This window comes from Oryctolagus cuniculus, chromosome 5 (genome assembly GCF_051225735.1).
Source record: "Oryctolagus cuniculus isolate XC-2025 breed Fujian yellow rabbit chromosome 5, ASM5122573v1, whole genome shotgun sequence".
NCBI lineage: Eukaryota > Metazoa > Chordata > Mammalia > Lagomorpha > Leporidae > Oryctolagus > Oryctolagus cuniculus.
In genome coordinates, this window is record NC_142871.1 from 127524577 (window position 1) to 127537418 (window position 12842).

At 49.9% G+C, this 12842-nt stretch overlaps 1 protein-coding gene across 19 annotated transcripts in view; it reads left to right on the plus strand.

Moving 5' to 3' along the window:
- The window catches only part of TRERF1 (transcriptional regulating factor 1), a 227767-nt gene that overhangs the window by 143337 nt on the left and 71588 nt on the right, over positions 1-12842 (plus strand). For all 19 annotated transcript variants that reach the window (XM_051855691.3, XM_089333956.1, XM_051855693.3 and 16 more), the window contains one exon: positions 10258-10372. The gene's annotated coding sequence lies outside the window, so the exon portion shown is untranslated. The remainder of the gene's footprint in view (positions 1-10257; positions 10373-12842) is intronic.

A 12842-nucleotide genomic window follows, 5' to 3' on the forward strand; every position in this document is an offset into this window, starting at 1 on the left:
CAGACACCTTATAATTCGGACACCGGCCCCTCAGGGTTCTGGACTTGGCGAAGGGGAAGGCACTTCATCTCACTGGCCTCCTGCTGCAGGTTTTACTGAGCCTGCCCATGCTTTCTGGAGAACTCTTCAGTTTCTCAAACCAGCGACGTTTGGGCCACCTACTTCTGTGTTGTGGGGGACTGTCCTGTGCTTTTCACGGTGTTTAGGAGCATCTCTGGCCTCCACTCAGTCGATGGTAACAGCACCTCCAGTTGTGACAACCAAAAATGTCTCCAGACCCTGCCAAGGGCCTGTGAGGGGCCAGACCACTCCCAGTGGGAGACCCTGCTGCTCCGCCATGTGCAGAAAGCCCTGCCCACAGCAGAGAGCTCTTCCTGGGTGTTGGCAGTGCTGAGACGGAGCTGCCCCGCCCTGCAGAGCCCTGTCCTACAGAACTCTGCACTGATGAGAGCATCCATTCTGTGTGGGCCAGCGTGGCAGCCACCAGCCACACGTGGCCAGGGAGCGTGTGCACCTGTGGCCACTGTAACGGAAGAGCTGAGGTGTCAAGTGTACTTGTTTTTTTTTTTTTAATTTTATTTATTTATTTATTTGACAGGTAGAGTTAGACAGTGAGAGAGAGAGACAGAGAGAAAGGTCTTCCTTCCATTGGTTCACCCCCTAAATGGCCGCCGTGGCCGGCGCTGTGCCGATCCGAAGCCAGGAGCCAGGTGCTTCCTCCCGGTCTCCCATACATGTGCAGGGGCCCAAGCACTTGGGCCATCCTCCACTGCCTTCCTGGGCCACAGCAGAGAGCTGAACTGGAAGAAGAGCAACCGGGACAGAATCCGGCGCCCCAACCAGGACTAGAACCTGGTGTGCCGGCGCCACAGGCGGAGGATTAGCCTAGTGAGCCGCAAGTGTACTTGGTTTTAATTTAGAGAGCCACTGTGGCTATTGGTGGCCCTAGTGGACAGTGCAGGTGTAGAACCTGATCCTCTCACACGAGTTATCTGGGGATAGCAGGGTGTGATTCAACAAACTCAGGGTGAGAATCTGCATGAACTCCCAGGGGCTACTGAGCTACTGGACTGAAGACCACACTTGAAAGAAGACGGTCTGAGATAAAGGGCACAGTGCACACAATGGGGCTTCAGAAAGTCCATGGAAAACGTGTGTTATAAGAAACCATGCCTAGATGTCAGAATTTTTGAACCTAAGAAAATTATTAAATTCCATTGTTCATGAACTTTTTTGAAGACTGCTCATACAACTTGTGCGTCCCTTATCCAAATGCTTGGGATTTGGGATTCTTTTTGATTTTGGACTGTTTTCACACACACAACGAGATAGCATGGGGGCAAGACCTCAGTCGGAACACAGAATTCATTTGCAAGTCATTCACCTTATACACAGGCGGAAGGTAATTCTAGACAATATTTTAATAATTCAGGGTGTGAAACAGTTTCATGGTGTGGAGTTGTCCACTGATGGCACCCTGTCACCATCCAAGTCATTCCAGATTTCAGATTTTGGGATTCGGATTTTTGGATTTGGGGTTTGGATTGTTTTTGGATTGTCACAGCAGTGACATTTCTGCCACCTGGAAGAGCTGGTTGAAGGACACAATACCATAATGTAAGATAATGGCGGAAAAAGGTGGTTTGTGGCGTCACACAGATACCGGCTTGGATCTGTTGTTCATCGGCTGTGTGCCCTGGCCTATTTGCTTGGCCTCTCTGAGCTTCCATCTCCCGTCTGTAAGATAAGACAGAGCTCATCCCTCCCTCGCGGCGTGGTTCTGAGAGCATCTGTCTGCAAGCACCAAGCCCAGTGCCTGGCACACACTTGGCACTCAGTAAGTAGCCGCCGTTGTTACTGATTCGTCCGGCGTAGTCTGCACAGGTCTGCCCTGCCTGCCAGGTGGTGTCAGGGGGCCATTTGTCTTGGAGACACCCAGGGTGAAAAAAAAGCAGGTCCCGAGCCAGCCTACACCTGAGTCAGAGTCCCTCATGGTGGCGCTTCGCTCATTTCTTTGCAATGGGAGTAAAACTCACATAACATGGAGTTAGCCACTGGCCATTTAAAAGAATACAAGTGGGTAGCATTTAGTGCATTCACGGTGTTCTGCAGCCTCACCTCTGTCTGGTTCCCAGGTGTGTTCATTGCCTCAAAAGGAAACCCCATGCCCAAGAAGCAGTCACTCCCACTTTCCTCTTCCTGGCAACGAATCTGCTTCCTGTCTCAGTGGACCTACCTTGCTGGATGCTAAAAAATAAATAAATAAATAAATAAATAAATCCTATAATCTGAGGGGACTTCAAACAGTTTGTAGAAAATGGAATTATTTTTTGGGGGGGGCCAGTGTTTATTGGGGCCAGTGTTGTATTACAGCGGGTGAAGGCACCGCCTACAATGCCAGCATCCTGTATCGGAGAGCTAGTTTGTGTCCCAGCTGCTCTGGCTTCCGATGCGGCTCAATGCTAACGCACCTGGAAGCAGTGGATGATGACCCAAGGTGGACCCCTGCTGCCCACGTGAGAGTCCAGGATGGAGCTCCAGGCTCCTGATCTTGGCCTGGCTCACACCCCTGTTGCAGCCATTTGGGGAGTGAACCAGCAGATGGAAGATCTCTCTTTGTTTCACTCTCTCTGTGTCACTCTGCCATTAAAATAAGTAAAAGACTTTTTTAAAAAAATGCTTATTTTGGTACAAAAACTTTTATAAATTCATACATGGGAAGGGTCTGGCAAAAATTCATGGAATCTGTGTATTATGAAAAAACTATGACCTGATTTCAGAGTTTCTCTGCCCCTAAATTAAGTTTTAATTCCATTTTCCTGGGGTCAGCACTGTGGCATAGTAGGTTAAGCCTCTGTCTGCAGGGCCAGCATCCCATATGGGCGTCAGTTTGAGTCCTGGCTGTTCCACTTCCCATCCAGCTTCCTGCTAATGGCCTGGGAAAGCAGTAGGAGATGGCCCAAGTCCTTGGGCCCCTGCACCTGCAGGGAGACCCAGACGCTCCTGGCTCTTGACACGTGGCTCTTGGCTTCTGACTGGCCCAGCTCCAGCCATTGCAGCCAACTGGGGAGTGAATCAGCAGTTGGAAGATCCTTCTCTCTCTTTCTCTGCTTCTGCCTCTGCCTCTGTGCAACTCTGCCTTTCAAACAAATAAATAAATCCTTTTTAAGAAATTAATTTCCCACAAATTGTTTGAAGCACCCTTCTGTAGGATTTTTTGTGTTTGATTTCTTTACTTAGCATAATGTCTTCAAAGTTCATCCATGTTGTTGCATACATCAGTATTTAATTCCTTTTCATAGCTGAGTAATATTCCATTATATATATTAACCAAATGTGTTTATCCGTTCATCAGCTAGTGGACATTTAGGCTGTTTCTACCTTTTTGATAGTTGTGAATAATGCTGCCAGGTACATTTGTGAGTAAGGTTTATTTAAATGCCTGTTTTTCACTTCTCTGGGGTACGTATAGCCAGGAGCAGAGTCACTGGCCCCCTAGTCATTCTATTACCCTTTTGGAGAAAAGGTTTTCACAATGGCTGCACCATTTCCCAGTTTTATGGCAACGCCTAGGGGTTCCAGTTTCTGCACACCCTTGCTACCATGGGTGATTTACTTCCTTTCTCCCTGTCTGCCTGGGGCTGACCTGGAGGGCTTGGCCTAGCCCAAACTGGCTTTGAACCCTCGTATTTTAATAAAATTTAATGTGCAGTTTTGTGCAGTACTGCATTATATTTCATGGTATAGCTGGGCCTATTTTAATTAAAATTAGGAGATTTCCAGGAGTGGGCATTTAGGCTAGCAGTTAGGATACCAGCATCCCACATCCAGGTGCCTGGGTTCCAGTCCCAGCCCAGGCTCCTGGCTCCAGCTTCCCACTAATGCAGACCTCGAGAGGCAGCAGTGATGGCCCCAGTGATTGGGTCCCTGCCACCCCCTTGGGAGACCTGGGCTGAGTTCTGGGCTCCTGGCTCCTGCTCTGGCCCAGTCCAAGCTGTTGCAGGCATTTGGGAGAGTGAAACTCTGTGTGTGTGTGTGTGTGTGTGTGTGTGTGTCTTTGCCTGTCAAATAAATAAACAAGAGAGAATTAGGGGATTTCACGGGCGGTATTCCAGTGTGTCTCGGGAGCACATCAGCGTTGCCCTGTGGCTCTGAGGAGGAAGGTGATAAGCCAGGGTCAGAGGACACAGAGTGCTGGAGGAGGGCTCTGACAATGAGGATTTGTCCAAAATCTCTCTTCTGGAACATCCTCAAAATTGATCTCTAGGGTGGAGACCAACATTGAAACGATACATCGTATGCACAAGCAGAGGGAGCAAGGTCTTCCTGTAACTCTCGGAGCCACCAAGATTGCTCTAGGAGGGCCGGGCGTCTTCTTTAAATTGGGAATTCACAGCCTTGGCCACGCCTTATACCACCTGATGAGCTTTACTCTTGCTTAATAGGTTTGTGATGTGACCCAGGCATCTGTAGTTGTTGAAGCTCCCCAGGCGTGCAATCAGGATAGAGACCTGCTGGGCTAGGCCAGCAGACACAATAGTAAGAAAAACACATTGGCTGATAGAGACACAGGGTACCGGGGAGATGTAACACATCCATCACATGATTAATCGCAACTGTGATGGGTGCTGCTGCACTGAGATTCTGGAGGTACCTCACTGAAGCTACAACTTGAATGAGGCATGGACAGTGAGGGAGAGCTGGGGACAGAGCATCCGAGGCATGGGGGACCAGCATGTGCAAAGGCCCAGGGGTAGGAGCAAACTCGAGTGTCCGAGGCCCTGAAAGGCAAGCTGGTTGGGACCATGAGCAAGGGGCAGGAGGGGAGAGGAGACAGCAGGTTGCCTTCTGAGCCTACCTGGGCTGAGTCCGTCCGACATGCTGTCAGCACTGGAGCTGCTTATTTTGATGTGAAAGGCCCAGATGTTCTGGAACGAGCAGATGTGTGCAGATCGACCTGTATTTCCTAATGGTCTGGGCAGGAACTCTCTCCTCCGGGACAGGATAAATCTCCCCCCCTCCCTTCAGCCTTCTCTGGGGAGAGTTAGGGCATCAGAAGAAGAGAGAGTTGGATGAGTTTAGGAGTTTTCCTCACATCTGAAACGCTTCCCAGCTTCTTTTGAAAAATTCAGTCTGCTTCGTCAACTATGCAGAGAACTCATTCATGAGCTGGGCGGTCCCTAAAGCGGCCGTGGGCTCGCACCTCTGGTTGCAGCAAGCCCCCAAGTGTCTTGGGGGCTCCAGATCCTGTTTCACATTTATATCCTCCTCCTGGTTCATTCCCCAAATGGGCACAACAGCCAGGAATGGGCCAGGCTGAAGCCAGGAGCCAGGAGCTCCATCCGGGTCTCTACTCCACCCCACTAGCCTCAGTTTTTTTTTTTTCCTTTTTAAAAAATCTGCCAATTTCTGATGTGCTGTAGGTGGCATGGAGGGAAGGCTCACCCTTCATTTGGCACCACTTCCCTTCGCAGAAGCCCTGGGGTTTGCATCCTGGGCCCCGCCCACCCCCCACCTTCTTGGGGCTGGAGCCCCTGCCCGCTCTGCTGCAAAGTGAGCTGGGACTCCATGGCCTCGTGGCCCAGAGGAGCCGTCCCCTTGGACGTGGGCTCCTGGATGCCCCTTTAAAGTGCCCCGTCTGTATATTGAAGTTTTCCCTCCTCAAGACTCTTCAATCTTCATTTCGCCTTCTCTCCCCACAGTGCAGTGGGGTATGTGTGGCCTCACTTGGCATCGCCGTTATGCACAAGGGAAAGTGAGGCTCGGACAGTGGGGTAGTGGCAGGGTGGCACTTGCCCCGTAGGTCCTTGGAAATTTGCACAAGCTTCCAGGGTTATTTCCTGTTGGCCGCGTGGAAAGAAGACTAGATTTCCATGCCCATAAGCAGTGTAGGGGTGAGGTTGAGAGAGGTTTGGGTGCTGCAAGCCCTGGCTGCACCACTTACTTTTGTGGTCGTGGGCGGGTTATTGGGCCTCAGTTTCCTTACTTGTAAAAGGGTGATCCCAGCAGTGAGTGTTGTAAGTGTTAGTGGTACCATTTGTGCCACCCCAATGCCATGCCTGGCCTACATCCGGCCTTGGAGGTGTGTCTGCTGTCCCACCCCCTCTGCCATCTGATGTCCTGTGCTGGCTTCTGGCCCTGAGTCCTCCAGATGGTTTCTGGATTGGGCTGGGACCCTTGAGGGCACAGGCTGAGAAATGCTGAGTCATCAGGACTCCTGTTGACTGTCACGTGGAGGGAGGGGTGTGAGCATCCCCAAGCACTAGTAATGGCTGCCACCTATCCAGGGCCTGTCAGGTCTGTGTGGGACCTCCATTCTCTGAGCTTCCTGATACGCCTGCAAACAAGGTATTGCTTACCCCATTTGTAGAAGAATGAAGTCGTGCAGCCGGTGCAAGGGGAGGCCACATGAGCCCAGATCTGCTTAGGGCCAAGCTCTTGTTCTGTGCATGAGATTGTGTGACCTTCCTACAAGTGACACCTTCCAAGAGGCTTCTCCAGCAGTAGCTTTATTCACAGAATCTTCCTCCACATCCCCAAACCCATGCTCACTGCCGGTCTTTCAGGAGCATTGACCACCGGCCAAATCGAATTTAACCAAGGTTCCACTGTTGCAGAAAAAAGTAGCTAAGAACCCTGAGACGTGGATGCAAGGTGACCCTTGTTTTGGATGCCTCCTGGCGGCTCAGCATATGAGGGCAAATTCAGCAGATCTGCACATCATGCGCCTGATTTGGCCAAGGTCGTGTCTTGGGTGCTTTCTTGGAAACTCTTCCCATCTCTAAGGCCCATCTTGGGTACCACATTGGCTGGGGCATGGTATAAGGTCAGGAACCAGTGCGATCCTCCTTCAGGGCCTCCTGTCACAGCTGGGGCGAGCCACACTGCTTCCCATCCAGGACCTTTGCACAGGCCGTCATTGTGTGGGCAGCTCCCTCTCTGTCTTGTCCCTCCTGCCCCCTGACTTTGCTCTGCTCATTTATTCCCGGAGCTCAGAGTAAAGGCTCGTTCCTTGGGAAAGCCGACCCTTTTCCATGCTAGTCTGCCCGCTGTCACTGTGTTTCTCCACACACCACTGCTGTAGTTACCTGCTTCTAATTTATCGATGTTGACTTTCCCCGTTAGATTATAAGCTCCATGAAGGCAGGGTACACATTGGTCTCACTCAGCTGTGCCATACCACAGGTATCCAGGCAACACTGGATGGATGAATGGTTTGTTGAATGGATGGATTGAGTTAGTTAATTCCCTTTCCTTTTCCCAGCTGCTCCACTTCTGATCCAGCTCCTGCTAATGCACCTGGGAAAGCAGTAGAATTTGGCCCGAGTGCTTGGGTCCTTGCACCCATGTGGGAGACTCCAGAAGAAGCTCCAGGCTCCTGGCTTCAGCCTGGCCCAGCCCTAGCCAACACGGTCATTTGGGGAGTGAATCAGCAGATGAAAGATCTCTCTGTTTTTTCTCCCTTTCTCTTTGTAACTCTGCCTTTCAAACAGATGAGTAAATCTTAAAGAAGAAAGAAAGAAAAAGACATCTGGAGTCTAGCCACGCACCTGACATAGAGTCGATGGCCAATTAACATTGGCCGTGAGGTTGACTAAGCTTAGCTCTCCACCACTGGACAAGCAGTTCCAAGGGCTTGGGAGACTCATTTCCCCACATTGAGGGTGAAGGGGGAAACTGAGTGAAGCACCTGCCAGCTTCCCAGCCTGCCGTGGGCCCTCGCAGCGGCCTGTTGCTCGCATTGCCAGTTCCTGCAGTGACTTCTTTGTACATAAACAGTTACTCCCCATAACCTGCTTTGCGCCAACATTCAGAGATAATGATAACAATCTTTGTCACATTACAGGCATTGCCTCAAAAACATTCCGTTGCTATAGGAATGTTCGGGATGGGCTTCTCGCTAGAATTTCATGAGTAACAAACTCTAAAATTGCAGATGATTTAGTGTGAGGCAGGAGTGAGAGTGGATGTATGTTTCATTAAAAAAAAACACACACACACACAAAACAAACAAGCCTTTGAAATGTGAAGCTCTTCTGCAGTTATGCTCTCCTAGTTTAAAATAGGAACTACTTAAAAGCTGAGAGTTGGGAGGAACAAGCACTTTCTCTTAAACATTCAAATGGGTGAAAATGACTTTGAATGCTGCCTGCAAGTGTGAAGACACTAGGTATTCAAGGGCTTTTTTTGGAGCTGGCTGTCAGAGACAAAAGATTTCTCAATTTAAAAAAAAATCATTTTTATAGCATTAAATAGTAGGCATGAATACCAGCAGCCCTCTTGACATTTTGAAGATAATTTATTTTCTGAAATGTCCCAGTCCGTGTTAATAGATGACTGTTCTCATTCAGGGAGGCAGCTTCGGCCGGGGTTGCCATAGGTAGGGTTGGGAAGTTCAGGGTGGGGGCGGACAGGGATCCAGGGACAACTCTCTGTGAGCCTCACTCTTTTGTTACTCGGGTACTTCAGAAAGCTCATGGGGAAATGGAATTAAAAGGTAAGTTTGCAGGAACAGGTGTTTAACATAGCTGTTCAGACGCCTGCACCCCCTATCTTGGAGAGCCTGAGTTCGATTCCTATCCCTGGCTCCGGACTCCAGCTCCCTGCTAATGCAGACCCTGGGAGACACTGGCTCAAGTAATTAGGTCCCCACCACCCATGTGCAAGACCTGATTTGAATTCTGGGCTTCTGGCTTCAGCCTCGGCCCAGCCCCAGCTGTTGTCGGCATTTGAAGAGTGAACCAGTGGGTGACAGTGTTTTCTCTCTTTCTTTCTCTCTCTCTCTCCCTCTCTGTCTATATTTTTCTCTTTGCCTCTCTGGCTCTTAAATAAACAAAAAATATTCATTTTAAAAGCACAAGTTTATTTTGCTGCAAAAAAGAATTGTGAAATCCATACATTATATATATATTTTTTTCATTATACATATTTATTTGAAAGGCAGAGTTACAGAGAGAGGGAGAGACAGAAAGAGAGAGTTCTTCCATCTGCTGGTTCACTCCCCAAATGGCTGCAACACCCAGGGCTAGATCAAGCTGAAGCCAGGAGCCAGGAGCTTCATCCAGGTCTCCCACACAGATATAGGGGTCCAAGCACTTGAGCCATCTTCTGGGCTTTACCAGGTCATTAGCAAGGATCTGGATCGGAAGAAGAGCAGCCAAAACTTGAACCAATGCCCATGTGCAATGCAAGTGTCACAGGTAGTAGCTTTACCCACCGCACCACAGGCCGGTCTCCCACAAATGTTTGGAAGTCCCCTGGCACCTCAATACAGCAAGTTGGTGCTGTCCCCTTTCTGCAGCCCACCTGGAACTACACTTCCCTACCCTGGTTCTCTTTTTGGGAGTCTCCCAGTATTAACATTTTGCAGTCCAGAGAGGGAAGCGGAAATAATTTTTATTTGCAGCCTCCCTCTCTGAGCCAGGATCCCAGCAGTCCCCTTAGGAAGGCGTTGCTGTGTGCGGGATGAGTGCTGACCACGGCAGAGCCACTCAGCCACAGCCTGTGGCTCGGCACTGCCTGCAGACTGCCTGCAAGCCCATGAAATAGGCACAGCAACTAGGAGTAAGCGCTTAGGGATTCTCACGCCAATTGGACAGAATGGTCTGTTGAATCCAATCATTAAAAAGTGGGCTGATCCTTTGTATGAATATTTCCTTTTTCTAGCCTTTCACTTGTATTGTGTCTCATGGAAGTATTCATCCTGATAGTTCCCAGCAGTCATTGCTCCTCTGAGAAGCCCCGAGTCACAGTCCTTGTGAGCTGCCGCCCCTCCCCTGTGGGGCAAGCAGGAGGGTGCTTCAGAAAGTTCGTGGAAACGGGATTAAGGATAAGTTTATTTGAGCGCAGATTTTTTTCTGAAATCCATGCATGTGTGAAGTCTGCGGAAAATGTGTATTAGGGGAAAACTATTCATAGATTGCAACTTTTTTGGTACCAAAACAAACTTATTTTTTAAATTCCATTTTGTCATGAACTTTTCGAAGAACGCTTATAGGCTGTTGAACGAATCTGGGGAAATCGGCATCTACCAGATAACACTGTGACAGATCAATCTCACTCCCTTCCCCACCCCTGCCCCCAGACTGTTTCTGTCTGGTTCATGTTCATGGTCGCCTTCCCCAGTGCCTTGTCTGGCACGCTGCAGGCTTCCCCAGCACAAGCGAGTGGGCGGGAGCAGCTCTCGGGCAGGAGGGTGGCTGATGGTGAGCCAGGAGATGATAAAGATGTGACCGTGCCTTCTCCTTGCCCCCGCAGAACCAGGTCGCCTCTTCCCACCTGCCCAGCAACATGAAAGCAGCATGACCGACCAGCCGCAGGAGAAGCCCCCAGCACCAGGCCACCGACTCAGCCACCTGCTGCGGAGGTCAAGGTGAGCTTGCTCTCCTTCTTCCAGAAGGTGGAGGAATTTCCCCTGTGGCCAGTTGTGTGTGCTTCTGTCCTACCTCACCACAGGCTAAACAAATGGAAGGCGGAAGAAGAGCGGTCAGCCCCGGGGCAGAGTGTGCTCATTTCTGCTGGGGAGAGGCTGGTGTGGGGCAGAAAGGGTGCTGCATCCAGTGTCTGGGGCGACGGGGTGCCCAGGATTCCACCTGCTGCACCGGCGGCCTAGCACGGGTCTCTCGGGGATCGAGTATCTTGGGAGTGCGGGATGAAGGGATGTCTTGGGTAGGCTGGAATGGGGAAGACCACTTGGGCCCTGCGCTGTGACTCCCAACACCCCAGACAGACCTCGGTCCCACACAGAGGGAGGAGGGGCTGGAGACGATCAGCCAGCCCGCTTCCCAGCAGTGTCAGGTAGAACACTGTTCCTGCGTTGGGACACCTTCTGCCTCTCTGTAACTGCTGGCTTTGGGTGTGAAGATGGCTGTCACGATTCTGCTCTTTTTTCTTGTGCGGCTTCTCCCTAGAGACCTTATCCTCTCGTCCCTTCCCAGTTGGAAAGGGCTCCGTTACTGCCAGTGTCTGTCCTGCCAGCTGCTCACCCGACCTGTGCCATCGTCATCAGAGAGTCAGTTGCTCACCATTCACTGTTGAGTGTATATGAGGATCCTCCTCTGGGCCAGACTCTGCAGATCCATCAGGGACCAGGAGGGACAGGGTCTCCTGTCTTGAGACAAAATAGGTTTGGATCCCTGGAGGAGCATTTGAAATATGCTTTGAGCTTCTCCTGCTCTTTAAATTTCATCTCTTTTCAACATGTTTCTTAAATGTTCCATAAGTGCTTTAAAATGTATATTATTTAAATTTTATTTATTTGAAAAATAGAGTGACAGAGAGGGAGAGACAGAGATATCTTCCATCTGCTGGTTCACTCCCCAGATGGCCACAACAGCGAGGTCTGGGCCAGCCTGAAGCCAGGAGCCTGGAACTCCATCTGGGTCTCCCACATGGGTGTCAGGGGCCCAAGTAGTTGGGCTGCTTCTGCTGCCTTCCCATTTGCAGGAAGCTGGATTGGAAGCAGAGCAGCTGGGACTGGATATGGATGCATGTGCCACAAGCATTGACTTATCCCGCTGTGCCACAACTGTGGCCCCTCTTTAGTTATTGAGTATAATTTTCTATATGTGATCTTTAAAATGTTGGTTTACTATGCTATTCAAAGACCATTGCTATTGTTATCTTTCTATGATTTTGTCTGATAAATCTATAAATTATTTAGAAAGATGTGTTAAAATCTCCTGCCTGGGGCCGGCGCTGTGGTGCAGCAGGTTAAAACTCCAGCCTGCAGTGCCGGCATCCCATATGGGTGTCTGTTCTAGTCCAGGCTGCATCATTTCCGATTCAGCTCCCTGCTAATGTACCTGGGAAAGCTGCAGTAGATGGCCCAAGTGCTTGGGCCCCTGCACCCATGTGGGAGACCTGGAAGAAGCTCCAGGCTCCTGGCTTCGGATTGGCTCAGCTCCAGCCATTGCCACCGTTTGGGCAATGAACCAGCGGATTCTGTCTCTACCTCTCTCTAACTCTGTCTTTCAAATAAATAAAATAAATCTTTCTAAAAAATCTGCTAATGGATTTCTGAATTGTTCCTGGCAATACTGAAAGTTCTGCTCTGTAAATATTAAGGCAATGCTATTTGGTGCAATAAATGTTTAGAATTGATGTATCTTATTAACGAATTGGGATTTATTTCTGCGTTTTATTTCTTCATATGCGTTTAGTTTTTTCTGCTGTTTCTTTTATGCTGAGGTGTTTTTCTCCCTCATTCTATCTTCCTTCCATCTTTTTTTTTTTTTTTTTTTTTTTTTTTTTTTTTTTTTTTTTTTTTTTTTTTGGACAGGCAGAGTGGACAGTGAGAGAGAGAGAGAGAAAGGTCTTCCTTTGCCGTTGGTTCGCCCTCCAATGGCCGCTGCGGCCGGCGCACCGCGCTGATCCGAAGCCAGGAGCCAGGTACTTATCCTGGTCTCCCATGGGGTGCAGGGCCCAAGCACTTGGGCCATCCTCCACTGCACTCCCTGGCCACAGCAGAGAGCTGGCCTGGAAGAGGGGCAACTGGGACAGAATCCGGCGCCCCGACCGGGACTAGAACCCGGTGTGCCGGCGCCACAAGGTGGAGGATTAGCCTAGTGAGCCGCGGCGCCGGCCTCTTCCATCTTCTTATTTGGAATTAACACGCTCTATGTCTGTTCTTTTAGTAGTTACTCCAGCTATTTTTACAGGCAATGCTTAAAGTCTAAAATTAATCAGTGTCTTTCCCTCCCTACCCAACAGTGCAGCACCATAGGCTGTTTGGGCCTAATCACCAGCTCTCCCGGCTCTCTCGTCTGTGGTTACAGCCCATGCTTTCATTCTGCCCTGTTTTTCCCCCTACTAATTAGACAGCCTTGTGTGATACAGTACAG